Source organism: Thamnophis elegans, chromosome 4 (genome assembly GCF_009769535.1).
Source record: "Thamnophis elegans isolate rThaEle1 chromosome 4, rThaEle1.pri, whole genome shotgun sequence".
Lineage (NCBI taxonomy): Eukaryota > Metazoa > Chordata > Lepidosauria > Squamata > Colubridae > Thamnophis > Thamnophis elegans.
The window spans coordinates 35,546,599-35,569,084 of record NC_045544.1 but is presented as its reverse complement, the minus strand read 5'-3'; positions in this window follow the sequence as shown (position 1 = coordinate 35,569,084).

The window sequence follows — 22,486 nt, the reverse complement described above, 5'->3', positions numbered from 1 at the left end:
CAACTTCCCCTTCCTCTCTCTTTCTCCTCCCTCCCTTTACCACTCCTCATTTTTCTCCTCCTCTTCCCCCCTTGCCCTCTCTCCTATCCCTCTCTTCTTCCCTTCCCTTTCTCCTCTACTTACCACTCTTGGTATCATTTACTTGGTGTATTTCAGCTTCTGAGCAAGCTCCCTTTTATGTTGATGGTATTTATAATTCTTTTTCAATATACATATTAAATTTTTCTCCTTTTTAGTAAAAAAATGATATAACAGAAATTTTGAGTAGTTCAGAGAACTAGTAAATGCCATCTCTGACTGCCCCTGCCCCCATCTATTCTCTGCCTCGCGAGTCCCAGGTGATTGGGAGGTAATGGGGATTTTGCAGTAACCTTCCCCTGGAGAGGGGTGGGAATGGAGATTTTACAGTATCCTGCCATGCCCACCAAGCCATGCCACGCCCACCAGGCCACACCCACATAATGTGTAGTAAATTTTTTTGAATCCCACCACTGTTCTAAATGTATTGAGATTACAACCTCCAGAAATTCCAGCCGGGAATTTCATAGCAGGCCACGTGGGATGGGAATTCTGGAAGTTGCATTCCCCAACATACCTAGATGATGTCAAAATATGAATTACTGTCATATAATCAACAGCATGTATTAATTCATTATTGAATTAATACTTGTCACCCTTTTGGTATATTCATTATAGACTAATAAATATATTGTACATCACACCTGTCAGCCTTTTGTGGTAGTGAAGGTATTAGACTAGGACTGGGGAAACTCTGGTTCATATCCTTCTTTAGCAATGGAAATTCAGTACTGATTTTGGACCAGTCATTCAGTTCAAAATAGTTTATAAAGCAATTGTTGAGGGGAAAATTTGGAGGAGGGAATATTGTCTATTGTCTTAAGATTTTAGAGGAAATATAACATAAGTAAATAAATAAAGTCATCGGTGGTACCGTGGTTAAAATCTGCCCACCGCCTGGAGCTTGATCCTGATGAGGCTTGAGGTTGACCCATCCTTCCATCCCTCGGAGGTCAGTAAAAGGAGGACACATATTGTTGGGGGCAATATACTCACATTGTAAACCACTACTATTTAGCAGTGCTATACGGCTAAATAGTAGGTATATACTTTTCATACTGAAGAAAACCGATTATGTTGGAAAAGCAGGCACTATCAGGTCAAAATACTTGACAGTACTCATTCCTGGATAAGGAATGAGAAGATAATTTTGTTGGGAGCAAACATTTGATAAGGTTTCCCAAGTTTTTGCTACATAACCTCCTCTTCCATTTTGTCAAAAAGTGTTAAAAGTGTTAGAAGTGTTGAAAACAGGGCTTTGTTCTATGGATGGCAAATTGTTCAATATTTCATCCTGCTTTTGGGATTGTTTTTATAAAGGAAAAAAGTGAAATAGAACTTTTGCTTAGGCAAGTTTTAAGAATGCTTTGACAGTGCCTTAGCATTTTAATAAGTAAATATCAGAAGCACAATTCGTGATGCTGGAGTATTTTCAGAAGCCGTTCAGACAATGTATACAGCATAATTGGTAATGAGCATTTCTGGTAAAATTAGGAAATAATGTCTGACCTTCAAGCTTGCAGCTACATTCTTCGTTACAACAGAAGTTCACTGATCTATAACAAACCCAAGTTATTGATCGGGAATACACTATCTGTTCTGAATTGTAACATTTCTCAGAGTTATTTGACAATTTATTCTTTCTGGAGTCATTGAGATGAATGACTATGAAGCAACCATTTCCCCATTATCTGTGTAGATGCCTATGTCTTTACAACTTTGACTATTTGCTTCTTATTTAAAATGAACACATGCAGACAACCCCTATTGTCCCACTCTCCTTCCCCTACATCGAAGTCCTTGTGGGAAGCAAATGACCTCATCTAGCTTGACATGGCCATGCATCTTTGACTGTATGTTAGAGACAAATGTCATCTATATACGGCAGCTACTCATGTATCTTTTTTGGCTGGCATTATTAATGTTTCTTATTACTGGTCCTGGGTGTTGGCTAATGCGATGGCCACAGCTTTGAAAGCAAGTAGCAGAGATCACAGCCAAGCATTAGCTTTACAACAAGGCAGCTGTAGAACCTCTGCTATAATATCAAAGGAATATATCTCTCTCAACGTGTTTCCATTGCTCATAAACAGCAGGTGAAGGTAATACAGGAGTTCTGCTGATTCAAAGAGGGAAAAGGGCAGCTAGCAATAAATCCACGTATCTCAGTAGTAATAACAGAAAGCAGGCACATAGCCAAAGTTGAAATACAAATGTGGTGAGAACAACAACCTTATACACAACCACATTGCCCAGAAGATAAGACTCTCTTTAAGTTGCAATTGTGGTAAAATGGGTCAGTCATGTGACCGATCCTATTTTACAATTTTTTTGCAGTAGTTGTTAAGTGAACACAGTGGTCGTAAATGAATGCAGCAGTCTTTGAGCAAACACCACGGTCATTGACCGAGTATATTGGTCTCTTTGGCATGGTTTTCCTGGAAGTCAAAAGTATTGTTTTTCAGCAAAATCCTCATAAACTGTGGTCATGGGACACTGCAAATGACTGTAAATAAGGCCTGGTTTTTCCAAGCACCCGAAGGGTAGTCATTGACTGTAGGAATGGGGTAGGGAGCATAACTGTCAGAATTTCAGATCCAGATCATAAATCCCCTTTTTCAGATAGGTTGCAACTTCAGATGGTTGCTATATGTTTGTCTATTTATCTACCTCATCCATTTATGTTTTTAAAAAAATCAAATATGACATAGCTTTTTCCCATAAATACATATGATCAAAAGAAATACCTTACAACGGCTTTGGGTTCTCTTCCCATTATTCCCACTGATGTTTAAAATAATTTATAAGAAATCTAGCCTCCCTTTTTCTTTGCATTTTCTATTTGATAAAAATACATGTTTAAAACTATTCAATTATTTTTCAAAAGTATATTATCATGAAACTCTTCAATATATAACAAACATTTAGGATTAAGATAGAAGTTTAGGAAGTTGGTGGAGAGATACCATATCTTCTGCTAGTAGGAGATGTGATTCAGTGATTTTATGTTCAAGTCTCTCCATAATAGAATGCACTTGGTACACTGAGAAAATATAATAAGGTCTCCTATGGTGTCATTTAATATCAAAATTGCTGATACAAATTCCACTGAGCAATAGCACTTAGACTTATATAATGCTCCACAGTACTTTACCGTCCTCTGTAAATGGTTTACAAAGCCAGCATATTGCCCCCAACAATTTGGGTCCTTATTTTACCCACCTCAGAAGGATGGAAGGCTGAGTCAAGTTTGAGTCAGTCAGCACTGCATTCTAAGCACTGCACTACCATGGCTCTTTCATTGGCAACCCAAATAGGGGCACCACCAGAATCTATAAAGTAAGAAAACAGAAAAATGATTAATATATACTTCATAAAAACAGGGGGGGAATTGAAATATAGTATGAATAATATTAAAACACAAGTTTAATTAATGAATGACAAATAGTAGCCTTTCTAAATTATGAGATGTCTTGAGTGCCCTCTAGGAAGAAATGCAGGATGATGATGATGATCATCACCATCATCTCTAAAAATTAACAAACAGAAGCCAGATTAGCCTTCACTTTTCCAATCTAGAGCTGAGCAATAACCATGACTCACCTAAGGATTTGTTTCTAGCTGGTATTTTAATACACTGATACTAGTTTTATCTGTTGCAGTGACCATTCATATCACTACTACTTTGTAAAGGAATCTTAAATATCACTTTGGGATGGAAAAATAGCACAGAGTTATTCCAAATAAGTCCAGTAATCAATTAGCACATAGATGGATTGTTTAGCATTTGCATTCTTCAATATTTTGGCAGAGAAACATGGCGTTGTAAGAACACTTTGCTCTGGCAATATAGAACATGCAGGAGCAACAAAGAGGTCTGTAGTAACTACATCTTGTAACAAAATGTACAAGGGCACCATAGGTTTCCATTAGAGTGGAGTTGATTTTGAACCATTAAACCATAAGGAATGTGATTTCTCCAAAGTACAAGAAGAGACGTTCATTGCGAGAGGCTAGTATAGTTATTCTTTTGCTTGCTTCAAATGTTCCAATATACACATTAGTGGGAAATGCCAAAGCTCGAACTATTTTAGACAGATTAACAGGGCAGTCTTTTGGATCACCCTCTGTGCTTACATAAAATCTTCCAGGTGATAGGTATGCTATCAGCATCATTTAATCCAAGACCCATAAACTAAAGGAAGCAGCATTTGCCTTGGGCACAGGGAGCCATGCAAATACTATTTTAATTCTTTTATATAATCAAATGCCTCCACATGATTTATTGGCCTCTTTTGTTTCTACCCTGTGGCAAAAGACAAGTCCGCTACTGCCCTTTAATGTCTTCCCACCTGCTTTGTGAACATAAACTAACACGTGTGATTTCACACAGCTTAATTCATGCAATAAGTTACATTGTCTATGCTTTATAACTGGCATTTAGCACCAGGCATTTGGCTGCAAAAATGAAAGCCGATGTACCACTGTTAAAAGAATAGAGATGCTGTCACTCCCTTCCATTTGTTTTACTGAAGTGCTGCTACTGTCTTGTCTTTAGAGTTCAGCTGTTTGAATCTGGAGGATGACCAGAAATTAATCAAAGAACCAAGCATCTTAATTTGGCTCACCATTTTCTCTTTGAGGATTCACAGAGAATTAAGGCAAATTTTAAGAAGCATCTTTCTCTCTGCAGCTAGTTTTCTCTCGCAGTTGTAGCTGAGGAAGACCACATGAGGGGGCATCAGTAAGAATTCAAATAATGCAAAACTCACCCCAGAATCTCAGAATTGGGCAACATTTCCTCCAAAATTATTACATTATGGGGTTTTTCCCCCCCCTCTCAAAGGAGTTTTACTCAGAATTTGTTAAACACCATTTATCCTCAGTGGAAAAATACATAACAATCAGAATCTAACAAATTAATCACCACAAATGATTGAAAGAGACTTCCAAATGGCCTGATATTCCAGTCTCCAGTTCTTTACACACATCTCACAAGTTGAAATAAATCTTAGGGATCGATTCTATGAGCTCTAGGATGCAATTTTATATAATTTGTACTTACAGATAGTCCTTGGTTTAAACAGTTCATTTACTGACTGCTCAATGTTACAATGGCACTGAAAAAAGTTACTTGTAACTATTTGTCACACTTACCTTTGTAGCATCCCCATGACCATGTGATAAAAATTCAGATGCTTGGCAACTGATTCATATTTATGACAGTTGCTATGTTTATTGTTTAAGGTCCTGTGAATTACCTTTTGCAGCCTTCTGATAAACAGTCAATGTGGAAGCCAGATTCACTTAACAACTGTGTTCTTAACTTATCAACTTCAGTGATTCACTTAACAACTGTGGAAAGAAAGGTCTAAAATGAGGCAAAACTCACTTAACAAATGTCTCAACAACAGACATTTTGGGCACAATTGTGGTCATAAATCAAGGACTACTTGAACTTAGGAGGAAGCCTCATTGAAAAATTATATACTTCTGAAAATAGACAGAGGATTGCACTGCTATTTCATGAACTAGCAAATAATCAACTGCATCTAAAATATTTGTTAATTAAGAAAATGTTCTAAAGAGAAAAGTTGTTTTGTCTCTAAAAATGAAATATCTTAGGAGAGGCATCCCATTAATTCTTTTACACAATGTAGAATGCTTCTTTTAAGAAAACACTTTTCTGTTGCAGATATCTCTCCCCCTAAAAAGTACTTGTACAAATATCATTAAACATTATTAAACATGTTAAATATTGTTTGATTTATTGAAGGCTCATTTTCATTGTTATTTACTGATTAATCTAAGCATGTACTGAATAAATTATGAAACTGTATGTATGTCCACTATGATCTAAGAAGATATAGGTACTTTCCTCATTGTACATGCAGTTTTAATATTAAACATAAATTTATGCCACACAATTTCACTATTAAACATGAATAAACATTAATCATTCTTGCTGTTTCTGGTGAAAGTTCAACTGATAAGTGAGTTTAAATCTATGATTACATTGGTGAAATAAAGGTTCTTTCTATATGGGAATTGGGCTCATTCAACTTGTAAGAAATGTGTACAGAAAAAAACTGAACCTAATAAAGAGAAACATTTGAACTGTGGAGGATCAAGGATAGAAATTTGGTGTCCTGGAAGTTGTCTTTTAGCCTAAATTCTGTTCAATCTCGACACATAAGGAATGAGTCTAGTAAAGAGATCCCTGGCCAACTTAAAAACTGATTTTTTAAAAAACTTAGCTTAAAATAAACAAAATAAAACAAGTGCTTTTAAAAATAGACAGCTGTCGATGAGGCAATTGGACTAGAGAGGGGGAGTCTATGGAAAAGAGTGGCATTTGCAAAGACAGAATTTCTTTCATATCATCCAGCCGCTGGTGGTGACAGAGCCATCTGTCCTGTCTTTTTGCCCTTCCCTGTCTGCCATCAATTTCCCACGATGTCTCCAAGTGACAGCTCTCTCTCTCATAGTGACCAAACTTGGAAACAAGGTGTACGTCAGGGAGGAGAAGAGTTAAACCGTGAGGGGGAAAAGGTAAAAGGAGCACCAGACGAGGTCATGGGCAAAAAGTGAACTAGTCACTGGAGGTTTTTTTTCAGTAAGGAATCAAACATTAAAATACTGTTGCATTTTACTATGAACTTGAATACTTTCACAAGTCCTCCATGGCAAGTATTTTTGAAGCAGCTGCAGATGTGAAAAAAAAGGGGGGGGGGAGGAGAAGGAATTATGTTGTGAAGAAAAATCCATACTTTGCAGATATACACAAAGTCCATCTGCTACTGTTAATCCTAAATTTCCTTTCTTGTTTAGAAAAGAATATCTTAATAACTGGCAGGAGTAGCTTGTAGCTTACTAGTATCTTTGAATTAAGGCCCAAAAATCAAGATCACAGTTCTTGATGATTTCTATAAATAAGATGATTTTGTCATCAACTCTGGTGTTGTGTTGAATTACATTAATAAATATCACATCAAGGATGAAATAACTAAGGAAGACTTCCAGAAAATATACTTTTGCTGTTCCTTTTAAATCTTTGATTAATTTTATTATGTTGAAGTTAATCATGTTATTTTTCTTGCTTTCTATTTGCTATTTTTTTAAAAAATAGAGTCCAAGAGTCCATCCAGATTTATTAAAATGTCTCTCTAGAAGACTAACATTTATCCCTTAATTACAGTATGCTGATATCCACATGATGCATAAACAATAATGATCATTATATACCTAATCTACATTGTCCAGTTTCAATGGGATATATAGAACTAATTTATCTATGGATGGATACTATTGAACTTTTTCTATAAAGCATTTTGACATTTGGATATTTCATTGAATTCCTTCTTGCGTATTTTACATTTGTATATTTTTCAGTAATGCTTTCACAATTCATTTTTGTCACACCTTGGGCAATATGGAGAATAAATCCATATTTTCTTCCTGAAATAGCCCTTCAAGCATTGGAAGATATCATGACTCTCCTAACCTTATTTTCTTTAGGCTAAATATGCACTTTTCTACAAACTATACCTCATAGGATTTAACCTAAAGACCTCTCATTATCTCTAATGCTCTTCTGTGCAATGTTTCCAGTTCCTCAGTATTCTTGCATTGTAATCAGAATCTGATATTTTGATCTTATGCTCATGATAAATGGTTTTGTGTTTATATGAAAGAATCATAATAAGCTCATTTTTTTTAAAAAAATAGACCACCTTCTTACTGTATTAATGATTTCTCTTCATTAAATCACACATTATCATAGTTTCATGGCTCTGCATTTGCTCTACCCACCTTTATGTAGTGTTATTTTATTTTGTTTTTCCTGTGAACCATTTCTCCTGTGAAAAATGATTAGTGAAGAAGTTTTCTATGACATGGCCACAGTAATACCAGATAAGTGCCAAATATTTTGCAAAACTCTGGGGACTTCTAAACATGAGTATGCCTTTCCTATGACTCAATTCCTAGGTAGTCACTACTGAACAAGTATGAATTTCCTGCTCTCACAGCCCAATGTTATGCAGAAGAACTTGGAATTCAGCCAGTGTAGTCTCATACCTATTAATGGGATTAAACATTTAAATCTGAGTAGCACAACTTGACATTGGCCTATTTTTTATTCTGGTAAGTGCTGTACACATTCTTGTGAAGCTTTCTGAAGAACTAAAACATCTCATCCACTTTCAGATAGGGAACTCTTTCTTTCTATGACTGAGTCTTCAGGACAGCCAGGAAATCCTAAACTTCCATAGCACTTTAAAAAAACATACTCATCTTTGAACAATATAGTCACTATATTGTTTTAACAGTTTCTTCTTAAAACATTTTTAAGACATATTCTTGTGTTTGGAAGATTGTCTTGAACTTCACAAAGGAATAAAAATGTAATCATATGATTCAAAGTTCTGATGTAGATAGCAACAAAAGATTGGATAGGTTGAATAAGGAAATGCTTTCTAAAAATAAGAATTCAAATAGGTTTAAGAAGTGGTCAAAAGGGTGTGAAACCTCACAACAGAAATTCTTTTAAAGTACAGGGAATAGGGGAAATCTCTTCACATCTTTTATAATTTGATTGGTGTAGTGTCACTGAAAGTCAACAATAAAGGACAAAAATGTAAATATGCTCTACATTTGACATTAACATGAAAACCAAAGCAGTAGATATGGAATCTTTCTGCTATTAAAAATTGGAAAGAAAGAGAAAAAAAGAGAACTTTAACTCCCATACCCTTTTAAAAAAAGCCATCTCTTCCAATTTATAAAACTTCATGGCACAAGTGCAATCTCCTTCCTATCCCCAAAGACAGAAAAACAAAACAATAAGCAATTTCACTCTCCCACTTCTATAAAACTGCCCACCCTTATTTTAAAATTATGTGATGGAATCTCTAGTGTAGTGATGGCTAACACTTTTGGCACCAAATGCTGAAAGTGTGTGCATGCACACCCATAATGCAATGTGCATATGACACCCCCATATCACTGCTCCCCTCATGCACGCACAACCTCTTTGTGTGTGCCCCACCCCATGTATGGACATGCATCTCATGTGCCCTGCCCCCCATGAATACATGGCAGAGACCCAAAAACCAGCTGGCTGGCGGGAGGCACATGTGTATGCATGGCGGAGCTGAGCTGGGGCAATGGCTCATGTGCATGCAGAAAGGGCTCTGCATGCCACCTCTGGCACGTGTGCCATAGGTTCGCCATCACGGCTCTAGTGGTTTATAATACTTAAATAAGGTGCTGAAGGGATCCAAATTACTAATTGAACATGTCATGTGTCATAAGCCAACTCTTCCATTCAGATATTAGTGTTATGATGGCTGAAGTGCATTCCTGCTTATGACCAGGAGCAGTCCTGAGTGGGATCCAAGGGCACTTCTGTCAATGCGATCAGATTATACACAGCTTCACTAATGTGCCTCTCATCAGAAACAGCCAGAGGGTGGGGAGGGAAAATGCACAAATGTAAACATAAAAGGGGATCTTCATCATTCGCATACTCTACGTGTTTCAACATAAACCAATCCTGAGCACTTAATCATGGCAGAAGAGAGAGCCAACATTGAGGCCTGCTTCTTGTTGTCTTATCTTTTAACAAGATGGCAGGTCTCCGTGGTATTAATTAATCAATTGTTTTCACCATTCTGAGCATGAACAAAAAATCCCTTCTCTTTTTTACCTAGGCTTCTGTTTATTGACTAAGTGTGCCAAGCCACTGGGTTAAATGAAAATATACCCTGCAGAAATCATGCATGGCATCCCTCATAGCAAGCTGCAGAAACTCTCTGAAGCATTGCTGTTATGCTGTGTGGAATCTTGGGAATGTTCAGCTTAACTCATCAGGCCTTTAAAATTGTCCATAGCAAAATGGGACAGTTGAAAGCCAAGTGCCAATAGAAGAGAATATTTGTAGCTCAGGGACGAATTGTGGGGTCCTTGATGCTGCCTGACCTTGGTTGCAAAGCCAAGAGTTGTAGAAACGGTTTCTTCTCATACTAACTCTTGTCCATTTAGGAGATTCTGGAGAAAAAAAAACTGGTGGTTGGACAGTGGTTCAAAGCTGTCATGTATTGAAAATGCAAATAGACCAATATATCAAATGAGCCGTGAGAATAAAAATGTTCTTGCCTGTTGTCCAAAAGAGCACAAAATAGTTTCCAAGTGTGCCTAATTAGAGAGGACCTTCCTCCAGGGGCTTTCATGGAGAAGAAAGATTCCCAGGTAATCATGCTTCAATATGGAAAAGATGACTTTAGGATACAGTTAATTAATACTATTTAGAAAGAGGCATTCCAGATACAATGTGGTTACACTATAGTTTCACAGGTCTTGCATAGCTTTTTACTGGTGAATATCAATACCTCTACTATAACTGAAAATGAATTGCGAATTATCAAAGATAATGTAAAACTGAACTATTCTTTTAGATCAACAACTGATCCTTTAACCTTTTAGATTTAACGATTTCCCCTTTATAATGACAAATGCAGTTGGATCATTGCCAGGGGGAAAAAAATCTACCAGTCCTTCAGAAGAAAAATAACCTATAGCATTTATGGATCTATGGGCAGCTTTGACTCGGTTTCTTAAGCCAAGCTTAAGACTTCATCTTGATAGAGTATTTATTTTATTAATGAAAGTATTGAATGAAGACAGTTTTTTGAAAGACATTGTAAAGAAAATGCTCTTCAGAATTGGGTAATCAAAGTTTTTTTGGGGGGAAATTACAAATAGCAGATGGACTGGGTTAAAAGCTTTAATGATCCAAGAGATTTATTCATCAATGATTTGTGATTTTCATGTAGCAGGTTTGTATGATAGAAAGTTTAAGGCACCTTCTCTGGTTTGCTCCATTTTTTTCTATTCTGAAGAATGAAAGCTTGCTCCAGCTGTTTACCAGATGTTAATATTAAATTATCAAAGCAGTTTCTATATAATTACCAAATCTGGATTAAGATAGCTTTTAAAGATTTAATCAATTTCAGGTACAATTCTTAAAGGCCATCTTAAATGTCCCACATTGCCTTCCAATTGCTATTCTTATTTTTGAGACTGAACAATGCTACTTTGAAACTGAAGTTATGATTTAAGTCTTAAGACATCTAGCCAATTTACTAATTTCCTTTTTGTTTAACAATTTTTGTCACATACATTTTAAGATTGTGGTGCTATAGCTTTTAGTAAATTATATTTTTCTTCTCTTATTAATAACAAACATGCCAAAATAGAAATAAAATAATATAAAATTGGGTTTTTTTTGCTCCTTTTCTTCATTTTTGCAAATTCCTGGTGGTTATGAACCTCTTTATCTCTTTCATGTATATGTGGTCTCATTTTAGTTGTGAAGTAACCACTTTGAGAGTAACTGCACATTCACTTCAAAGGGAGCAAAACACATGGTCCCTCTGTATGGCTTGACTTTCACACAAATAAAGCCTATATAAATGACTAAAAGTTGATTCTTTTGATAAAAGCTCAAAGTGGTTTCCATGCATATGAGGTGAGCTTGTGTACCAGCAACACTGAAGAACATCCAGTGTAACATTTTAATGGGTAATCCATCAAAAACTCCAGCAAGTGGAACTAATGGGGACAGACAGAGTTCTGAAATATAAGCTCGAAAAGGTCTCCAAGGGAAGGTATTGGTTCCACTTGGTGCTCTTAAGCTTTACTTTCCAGAAATCTCAATTAAAAGGAAAAAGAAGGGAAAACAAAGCAAAGAAGAAGAGTTTCATCCACATGGTCCTTCACATCATTCTAACTTACTGACATGAATGTGACCACGCTGATTTAAATGCAATTCATGTGAAGGGTTTTCATCACAATTCAAAAGGCCATACTAACCACTTAAAAACAATGCTGGGTAGTTACTACTAATATAGCCACTGGAGTGAGCATTTCCATATATTCCTTTCTGTTAAAAGAGTCTGACTGGGAATAGTTCCTAAAAAATAAGCTAAATTACTAAATACACAAGTAGTCTCTCCTCCCCATCCCCCATTGTGTTAAAAAAAAAAGATATAGGAGACTAAGATAAAAGGATCCAGTGTCATGAAGTTCCAGGGCTATCTATAGCTCTTCTAACATGAATTAATTTATGTAGCCTATACTAGTTACTCGCTGCTTTGATGTTCGACCATTGTATCTTCATCTGGATTCTGAAAAATACAAAGCTTACCAAACATGCAATAATTTTCTTGTTACAGTAAAAATTAGAATATTATAGCCACCTGAAATAATTCTTCACAAAGTAAAGAATAGCATTCCCCATTAGATGTAGATACAAATCAAAGAAGATTTTGCGATACAACCGTGGTTCCTAGAAAATATGGGAGCTGGAATTCAATGGAAAGATATAATACTGTGAAGTTTTTTTTCTCTTGTAAGTTTTTTTTTCTCCTTTTGATTTGGGATTCTTTCATGTGCATCCATAGTAAGGTAAGGGATACGTATGTATCAGAAGTAGGTTCCTACCAGTTCAGACCAGTTCAGCCGAGTAGGTAGTAACTCAGATGGCCATGCCCCTGAACTGGTTCTATCGGCGGTGCCATAGGCGCCACCATTTTGTTTTTTGCTTCTGCATGCGCAGAAGTATTTTTTTTACCTACTGTGCATGCGCATGTAGTGTGCACCAAAGCGTGTGCATGCCTGAAGCACATCCGTGAGCGAACTGGCAGTAGAAGAAGCCGGAATCCACCCCTGGGGTGTGTGTGTGTGTGTGTGTTTATGAAATGTAAAGATCAATTTCTATTATAAAATATTTTTCCTACAACATTTTAAGGGCAAAAAAGTTTTTAAAAATTTCATGGCCAATATTATCACGTTTTATAGTCAGTATGAATACTGCCTGGTGATGACCATTGAACAGTAATAAAAATGTTTCCTTCTTTTACATTAAATACTACACCTAGTTAGAGTTGGGGAGACCTCTACGTTTCATGATAGTTAGCCACAGAAGCTTGCTGTGTGATTTTAGGCGAATTGCTGTCTTTTAGTCCAATCATTTCACAGATTTGCTATTGACTTATTTGAATATAGCAGGACTGTCAAACTCACAGCCCATTGGCTGGATGTGTCACATACTGGCCATGGCCACGCCCAACTGAGCAAAGGGAAAAAAAACCTGATACATCATGTGATGCTGCCATGACAATGTGAGTTTGATACCCCTGGAAATAGCATATACTTGAATATTTGAATGTTAGTTTTATATTAAATTGGTGCTTGGGCAATTTATAGAAATGTTCAATTATGGGCCCCTTGTCATAAAAGTGGAAAGTGCAAAATATAAATATAAATATGACAAAGAAATACATAAACACATTATGGACTCTCACATTAAATTATTAAAACTACAGTAACCTGAGCTTGAATATTGGGCACCACTTGGGGTATCATGACGCAACAACTAAATATTATAGGTTTTTTGTTCCAAATCCAGTACTAACTGCCATTTTCCACAGGGCAACTCATTTGTAACATTCTTATTGAAGTAGTTTAGTTTTTAAATAGAAGCAACCAATTATGTTTCTTCATAGTTTTCAATGTATTAAGTTATTATAAAATACTGAGATTTTGGCACTATTAAAACCAGATTAGAATTCAACCAATATTAATGTTAATATTTAGTTGACTTAAACTCCCTTCTTCTTTCTATTGAGTAGGCCTGTGGTCTTATCTTTCATGCTTTTGACCAGAAAAGGCATTTTGTTCATATGTAATGAAATAAGAATGTTTTGAAATGGAGAAATGTAATGCATTAATGTAACTACAAAGAACTGCAAATGTTATGGAATAGAGATTAAGGAAGACTACTGTCTTATTAAATTCCGTATGGATTTAGTCAATTAGTTTCTGTATTTTACTTCCAGTAATGAGATTCTAAAGCCATTCTTCTGCAAGGGTCAAATTTATCATATTTTTGGCCACCCAGATGTATAAAAATAGTAACCTAAAAAATGGCAAAATATACAATCATTATAGTTTTAGGAACTTATGCATTGGTAGACTAATTATCTCAGAAGTAAGTTTCACTGGGACTATGCCAAGAAAAGCCTATATAAGACTATGATATTTGATTGTGATCTTATATGTGTGTTTTGTTTAGTATAATTAAAAATACCTGTTCTCAGTTGCCCATCAGAATATTTCTGTTAATTATGAAGTGGGGATTCACTCCTAACCCATAGGTTATTTAATTATGGTTATTTTTTTAACAAGATGCAGTGTCTGATTCACACAAAATACTAATCCTGTGATGGGCAACCTTAGTCAATTTGAGGTAATCTTTTCTGCATTATTGTAGAGAGTGAGTAAGATAACCTTGACAGAAAAAGCCCAAATCCATTATGAAAGTGAAGTGGAGAAAAACATGGCTTCAGTCCAAAACAAGCAAGAAGTATGAATAAGTGGCTCAGGCAGACACCTTACTAATTTACATGGCTATAAAAAGGAAAGAAGACATAGTACAATTGGACTTGCAAAATTCTGTTATTATAGCCACACTCAATAAAAGTAATATTAGTTTACCTGTGGGATTGATTTTTGGTCTGATCTTTGGGGGCTGACAGTTGGGGGCCATTGCTTTAGAACATCTGGAAGATGACCATCCAGCTCTGTGGAAAGAACTCTAGTGATTAAAAAAATTCAAATTAAGAAATTCTTTTCGAAGTCTAGTGTCCCTGAACCTGCTTCACTGTAATTTTAACCCTTTAATTATGATTGTGTTTTATGGAAAATAGAGGGTGAGTTCACTTTCTTTTCTGTATTACAATTCTTCAGATATTTCAAGACTACTGTCACATGTCTCTTTAGTTGTCCTTCCTGTTGGCTAAGCATATGCAGATTTTTTTAAACCATTGATTTTCAGACTCTTCACCATCTTGGAATTCCTCCTCCAAATATGCCACAATTTTCCATTGTCCTATTTAAACAGTGGTACCTAAATTTGGACAATATTTCAAGTGGGGCATGTCCAGGGCAGAGTAGAATAGAATAATTACTTACTATTTTCTGGATCCTATGTTTTTCTAAATGTACTCCATGATACCATTTGCCTTTTTAGTGACTACATCAATTACTGTCTTGTGCTTGACAAGGACACCCAAATCTTGTTCACTATTATCAAACCACATTTCCTCAATGTTATACACACGCTTTACATGTTCTCCTGCTAAATTCCATCCTATTTATTTCAGTCTAGTGCTTAACCTATTGAGAATTTCCTGAATTTTCTCTCTTTCATCTAAAGTATTAAAAATTTCTAGCCATTTTGTGTCATTTTTAGGCTTCATAAGTATCTCCTCAATTTCTCCATCCAAATCGTTGATAAAGACATTGAGCAGCAAAGGGCCCAAGACAGCAAGTGTGGCATTTTTGTTTGATACTTCACTCCAAGACATAATAGAGCCACTAATGAGTAGCCTCCTACCTCTCGGACAGGTCACAGTCGGTGTTGGTTGGAGGGCAGAGATCGACCCCTAGGCCGCTCAATTATGGGGTGCCTCAGGGCTCGGTCCTGTCCCCCGTCCTATTTAACATCTACATGAAGCCGCTGGGTGAGATCATACGCCGGCACGGGATTAAATACCACCAATAAGCGGACGATACTCAACTGTATCTGTCCGCCCCGTGCCAACTCAGCGAAGCAGTAGAAGTGATGTGCCAGTGCCTAGAGGCTGTCAGGGTCTGGATGGGAGCGAACAAGCTTGCACTCAATCCCAACAAGACTGAGTGGCTATTGATGCTCCCTCCCAAGGATGGTCCAGTTATCCCATCTCTTAGCTTGGGGGGTGAAATTATACGCCCCTCAGAGAGGGTTCGCAATTTGGGAGTCCTCCTGGATCCGCAGCTGACGTTAGAACATCATTTGTTGGCTATGACCAGGGGGGGCCTTTGCCCAGGTTCACCTGGTGTACCAGTTGCGACCCTCTTTGGACCGGGAGGCCCTTCGGATGGTCACTCATGCCCTCGTCACCTCAAGACTGGATTACTGTAACACGCTCTACATGGGGCTGCCCCTGAAGAGTGCTCGAACACTGCAGTTGGTCCTGAATGCAGCCACGTGAGCGATACACCCATGTTACACCTATCCTCTGCGAGCTGCACTGGCTCCCCATTGGTCTCCGGACACGCTTCAAGGTGCTAGTCGTTACTTTTAAAGCCCTATATGGTTTAGGACCTGGCTACCTGAGAGACCGCCTCCTGCCATTTACCTCCCAAAGACCGATAAGATCACACAGATTGGACCTCCTCCGGGTGCCATCGGCCGGTCAATGTCGGCTGGTGACCCCCCGGGGGAGGGCCTTCTCTGTTGCTGCCCCGGCCCTATGGAATGATCTCCCCGTAGAGATCTGGACCCTCACTACTCTTCTGGCCTTCTGTAAAGCTACTAAGACCTGGCTGTTCCGGCAGGCTTGGGGTTGCTGATTAGCATCCAGCCCCATTTTAAGTAGTATGTATGTTGCATAATTTTAAAGTATTGTATTTCTATTTTAATTTTTCTATATTCTCTTGTTTGTCTGTAAGCCGCCCAGAGTCCCTAGGGAGTGGGCGGCATACAAATGCCAATAAACTTCCAAACTTCCAAACTTATTCAGGCAATTGTGAGTCTAGCTCAGCAGCCCCCAACCTTTTGGGCACCAAGGCCCAGATTCATGGAGAAAGGTTTTTCTGGGGACTGGAGGAGTTTTGGTTTTGCATATTGTCTGTATACTGCAGATGGGGCTTCACTTGTTTGCGTGGCCCAGTTGCTGGCATGCTACAGATCAGTACCAGTCCATGGACTGGGGGTTGGGTATCCATTGTCTAGCTAACAGTGGTGTCACTTAACCCATATTGCTCCATTTTGTGAAGGAGGATATCAGGAAACACTCTGTTGAAGACTTGGCATACACCATGTCTATGGCTTCCCCCAATCTGCTAAACTAGTAACTCTATCAGAGAAGGATATGAGATTAATCTGGAACAATTTGTTCACAAGTGACACATGCTGCCTTCTATTAATTTTAGCATGCCTATCCAATGGTTTACAAACATTCTGCTTGATGATCTGTGTCCAGGCTCATAGTCTAAAAAGACTACTGTCTCTGACATCCCTTTTATCCCCTAGCAGGAAGTCCCTACTGCCACTGCATAGCCTTTTGTCATTCTGCCTGGGAATTATGGGACTTTAGGTTTAGATGTGGAGGGCACAAGGATAGAGAAGACTGAACTAGCCCTCTTGTCACTTATAAACCCATTTCAAGTAAATTGAACTATATTGTATGCCTGGATTCCAAGGATCATCAGCAATGCTACTACAGTAGTCCTTGAATTATGATCACAATTGACCCAAAAAATTATTAACATTTGTTAAGTGAGTTTTGCCCCATTTTAAAACCTTTCTTGCCGCAGTTGTTGAGTAAATCACTGCCAATGATAAGTTAGTAACCCAGGTGTTAAGTGAATCTGTCTTCCCCATTGACTTTGTTTGTGAGAAGGTTGCAAAAGGGGATTGCATGACCATGGGACACAGCAATGGTCATAACTATGAATCAGCTGCCAAGCATCTGAATTTTGATCACATGACCATGGGGATATTGCAAAGGTTGTAAATGCAGAAAATTGTTCATCGGTCACTTTTTTCTGTGCCATTGTAATGGTGTATGGTCACTAAATGAACTGTTGTAAGTCGAGGACTACCTGTAGAATAATAAAAAAAGGATCTCTCCCCCACAAGACTTACTTTTTTATATTATTCCACTCTTGGGGTCTTGAGGATACTTTCTTATAGTTCCAGTGCGAATTACGGTGAAGGTGGCCATATTTTACAACACTACAACAGTCTATATATACATACATCTTACACTTAGTTTCCACTTTGTGTTACCAACTGTCCGCTCATCCCAAGCTGGCTGCGTGGGGGATACTTAGTTGGCTCCCTGCTGATTTGTCTCTCTGTTTTCTTCTCAGCTGTCCCATCCAGAAGCCACAGTTCTAAAGTTACAGGACAGTTTCTAACTTTGTGCCTGTCCCAAGGCACCAGGACAGGGGCACATGATTGGTAATTTATGAGGACACCCATAGAGCTGTCACTTTCAAGGCAGGTGTTAAGAAACTGGCAGACAGCCTGAGCAAAGAAAAAGACTGACCTCACCCTGGAATAATGGTGGGTAACATGGTCACAGGACAGAAAGTATTGACATCAGTGGACTTTTAAAAATAAAGCACTAGGTCATTCAGCAAGGCTAGGGACCTTTGCAGAAGATGCCTTTCCCACATGGGTAATTTGCATACAAACTTTGGGTTTATAGACTGGTCAGTTTTAACAGAAATGAAGCTGATAGAGTAGAATGACATTGCTGCCTTTGCCATACATTCAATATGATTTCTTTCCTTGACTTAGGTAAACAGGTGTTGAGCATTTTCTGAAAGCTATTAAAAGACTGGACAACTACAAAGCAAGAGGTGATATGAAATTAGGAGCATTGTTTTCCCTACCACCATTGATATTTTTGAAATCTCTGCCCAACCACGCTATATAAATTGTTAAACCATTATTCACCCCCCACATCCACCAGATTCCCCCCCCCTTATTATCATGGTAATACTGAAAATGTGGAAGAACCTAAGAATCTTCCCACCCTTGTCCCAAAGCAATGGAATGGTCATCCTAAGAAAATACTTACTTCAAAGAGTTAATATGATGAGCTGAAGTTCCTTAGTGGGATTGTAATACACTTTCATTTTTCCTTTATGACATATAGGTAGTCCTTGATTTACAATATTTCATTTAGTAACCATTTGAAGTTACAACAGCACTGAAAAAAGTGGCTTATGACCGTTTTTCATAGTTTCAAAATTTGGATGTTGACAACTGATTCATATTTATGATGGTTGCAGTGTCCTGGGGTCATTTTTGCAACCTTCTGACAATCAAAGTCAATGGGGAAACCAGATTCACTTAACAATCATGTTACTAACTTAACAACTTCAGTGATTCACTTAACAACTGTGACAAGAAAGGCTGGGCAAAACTCACTTAACAAATATTTCACTTAGCAACAGAAACTTTGGGATCAATTGTGGCCGAGGACTATCTATAATTTTAAGCATTTATACAGGAGCATAAATCAATCCTTTTCATTATATCGACTTGTTATGTTAGTAATTGTCATCAAATGTGTTTATGATGGACTAAAACTATGGGGAATGTAATGGGCGAACACTACAGGTATGAACTTGAGATTGAATTGGTTGAGGTCAAACGTTCTACGTCTCAAGACAAATTGGGATCTGTACAAAATGGTGCCTCTTCACAAGGTTCCTTTTACATTTTCCATTTAATGATTCCCTGACTCTGGAACTTTAGAAAACTGCAAAAGAGTTTTCCTCCCTCCAAAAACGAACAACAACAACAACCAAGTAACTTTTGATTCTTTGGAAAATCATAGAGTGGAGCAGAGACAAAGAGAGAGGATTAGAATTGGTGATAGACAGGAACCCTAACAAATGAAGAGATCTGAGAAATTATGTCACTAGGACCACAACACCTTGCATCTTTTTTATTCCTTACATCTGCCTTATTTTCAGCAGCCTTTGCTGCCTGACTCTGAACTGTATTTAATCTGCATCTGTAGATAGTTCTTTAATTTTAATTCTACAATGATTTGATCTTTCAGTATTTATTTTATTCTTATATAATTAATTTTTCCAAAGAAGCATTGTCCTTATTACATCTCCAACAAAATGCTGTCCCAGACAATCCTTTTCTATAGGGATGTAATAGATTCCAATAAATTCTAAATACCTTTGGTGTATAAATCATACTTTCATCCATTAAATTGTGAAAGTTAAAACACTTTCCCATTATCTAGGCAATTTAAAACTTTCTTGCTTCTAGCCATTTCTTAGTATCTATATATCAAATTGATTTATTGATAACCAATATCTATAGAAACGAATACGGCTGTTTTTTTTTTTTTTAGTTTTAAAGGATTTAACAAGTTGCTCTAGTATCTCAGGTATATTAAAAGCTGAAAAAAAACATATTTAACAACTTTTGGGAGAAACTACTAGACAATGTATAAGTATAATATTTATTGTCATTGTACTTAAATACAACAAAATTGCTTTTAACCGCACTGGTGCAAATTATAGCAGAAATGAAAAAAGAAAAAAAAAATCTAGCATGTGCATGGAGTGATTGTGGTTGTATTTAAAAGTCTGACAGCCCAAGGATAGAATCTTAAAACCTTTTCGTTCAGCTGGCTATACTTCGATGTCTTCTGCCCGATGGTAGAAGTGCAAAGAGACACTGACCAGGATGTGAATCATCTCTGAGTATCTTCCTTACTCTGCTAAAGCAGCGAGATCTGGCGATGTCATCCAGTGGTGTCAGAAGGCAACCAATGGTTTCTTGTGCCGAATTGATAACTCTCTGTAGTGCCTTCCTGTCCGCAGCTGTTAAACCAGCATACCATACTGTAATGCAATGTAATGTAAATATGATTGTATGACAAAAGCTAAACATTTCAGATGATAATATTCTTGTGACAAACATACCGAGTCTTGGAATCTGACAACTGGATAACGTAAATGGATTTTCCATGCCCTTACTATAACCAAAAGACTAATATTGTAGCATTGGAAAAATAAATGTATGACTCTGTTTGTTCAATGGATTGAGGGCCTGATTGTATTTGCCACCTACGGGCGTATTGCACATAGATATAAACTTTGTATAAACAAATTTAATGAAATATGGGACAAATTTATACACAATCCACTAGGTTAAAATTATAGACATAAATGTATTAGAAATCTATGTGCATTTGAATAATAATTGCATAACCTTTAACCCTGATAGCATCAATGATTAAAATGTTGAAATTCTGTATTTTTAATAGCAGTTATGCAAAATCTTAAGCATAACTGCTTTGTCTATGTTATAAAAATGTTACATTGTTTTATCTGTTTTGTCTTCTCTTTGTTAATTGTGGTACAATACCAAGTTATCCTTGAATGTTCAAGGAAAAGTGTCAGGCAAAAACATTTCCTGGCAGCTAATGTTGTGTTGTATAAATAAGTTGTGATCTTTGTTTATACGCAAAGACAGAGAACTCCCAAAATACAAGATCTAATCCAAGGAATGATTCTCCAATGTGACACCAGCTAAACAAAGATTATGCTGGCCTTGAGTACACTAAAGTGATGTTCTCCTCAGTTAAAAGGATAAGGTGTCATTGCTTTAGGGAAAACTATGTGTTATTTTTCACACTGGGACTATTGACTTCTACTTTTACCTTTTATTAAAACCATTATAACAAAGAAACCAAGTTTCCTACTTCTAAAGAAGACATCTCTAGAAATATGTTTTAATCAGATGAATGAATAAAAAAATATTGCCTCTGTAATTGGGATGGATAAAAGTTTGTAGATGAAAATTGCAATTTTTAAAACAATTACTTTGCCCTCCAAAAGTGCAGAGATGACTTGCTCACTTTTGCTGTATAAAGTTGTCAGTTCTCTAGCAATAGCTTTTCCACTCCACTCACTGAATTATTCCTCTATTAGCTTTAACTGATATTACTAACGTTCAGATTGATGACAATTACACCCAAGAATTTTGGAGGACCTCAATATAGAAATATTATGTTATCTTAATAATGCTGCATGTTTAATTGAATGTTACAATATTCCTCAAGACACCTTAATCAAAACATACATCCATGAAACTTTTAATATTTTATGCAAAGCGGTTTTTACAAAAATGTATATGACTATGTAATATTTTACAGGAAATTTGATTTCCAAAGTGCAAGTGTTCAGTGGCGGGTATAGCTTGATATACGTATCTTATTGAATTTCCCTTTCTGTACATTGTAGCAGGTTACACTTCAATTGGAAATAATGAGTTTAAATGCTAAAACAGCTTTCACAAACAAGATGTTCTACAGATGTATTGAGCAACAAACAGAAGCATATGCAGGATCTCATTGCATTCATCAGAATAATGATAACAGTGTTCCCCTTTGGGGAATGCATGTGGTACCACAACTCGTGTTGAAAAAGGGTAGGACTGGTTTGCAATGCTACAACATTGCTTTCATCAGTTCAGGTAATCAGCAACTTACAACCATTCATTTAGTGGTCATTCAAATGGCACTGAAAATGGTGACCGCTTCTCAAATGTGAGCGCACACACCACCTACATGCATGCACAGGATCTTCCACGCATGCGCAAAGCATCAAAAATGGGATATCCGGGCGGGTGGGCAGAGCCTTCCATTGCCACCACTACCGGTTTGCCTGAACCAGATAGAACCAGCTGAATAGCACCACTGTTTATGACAATTTTTCACATTTAACACTGTATCATTGCAGCCATCTGCATAGT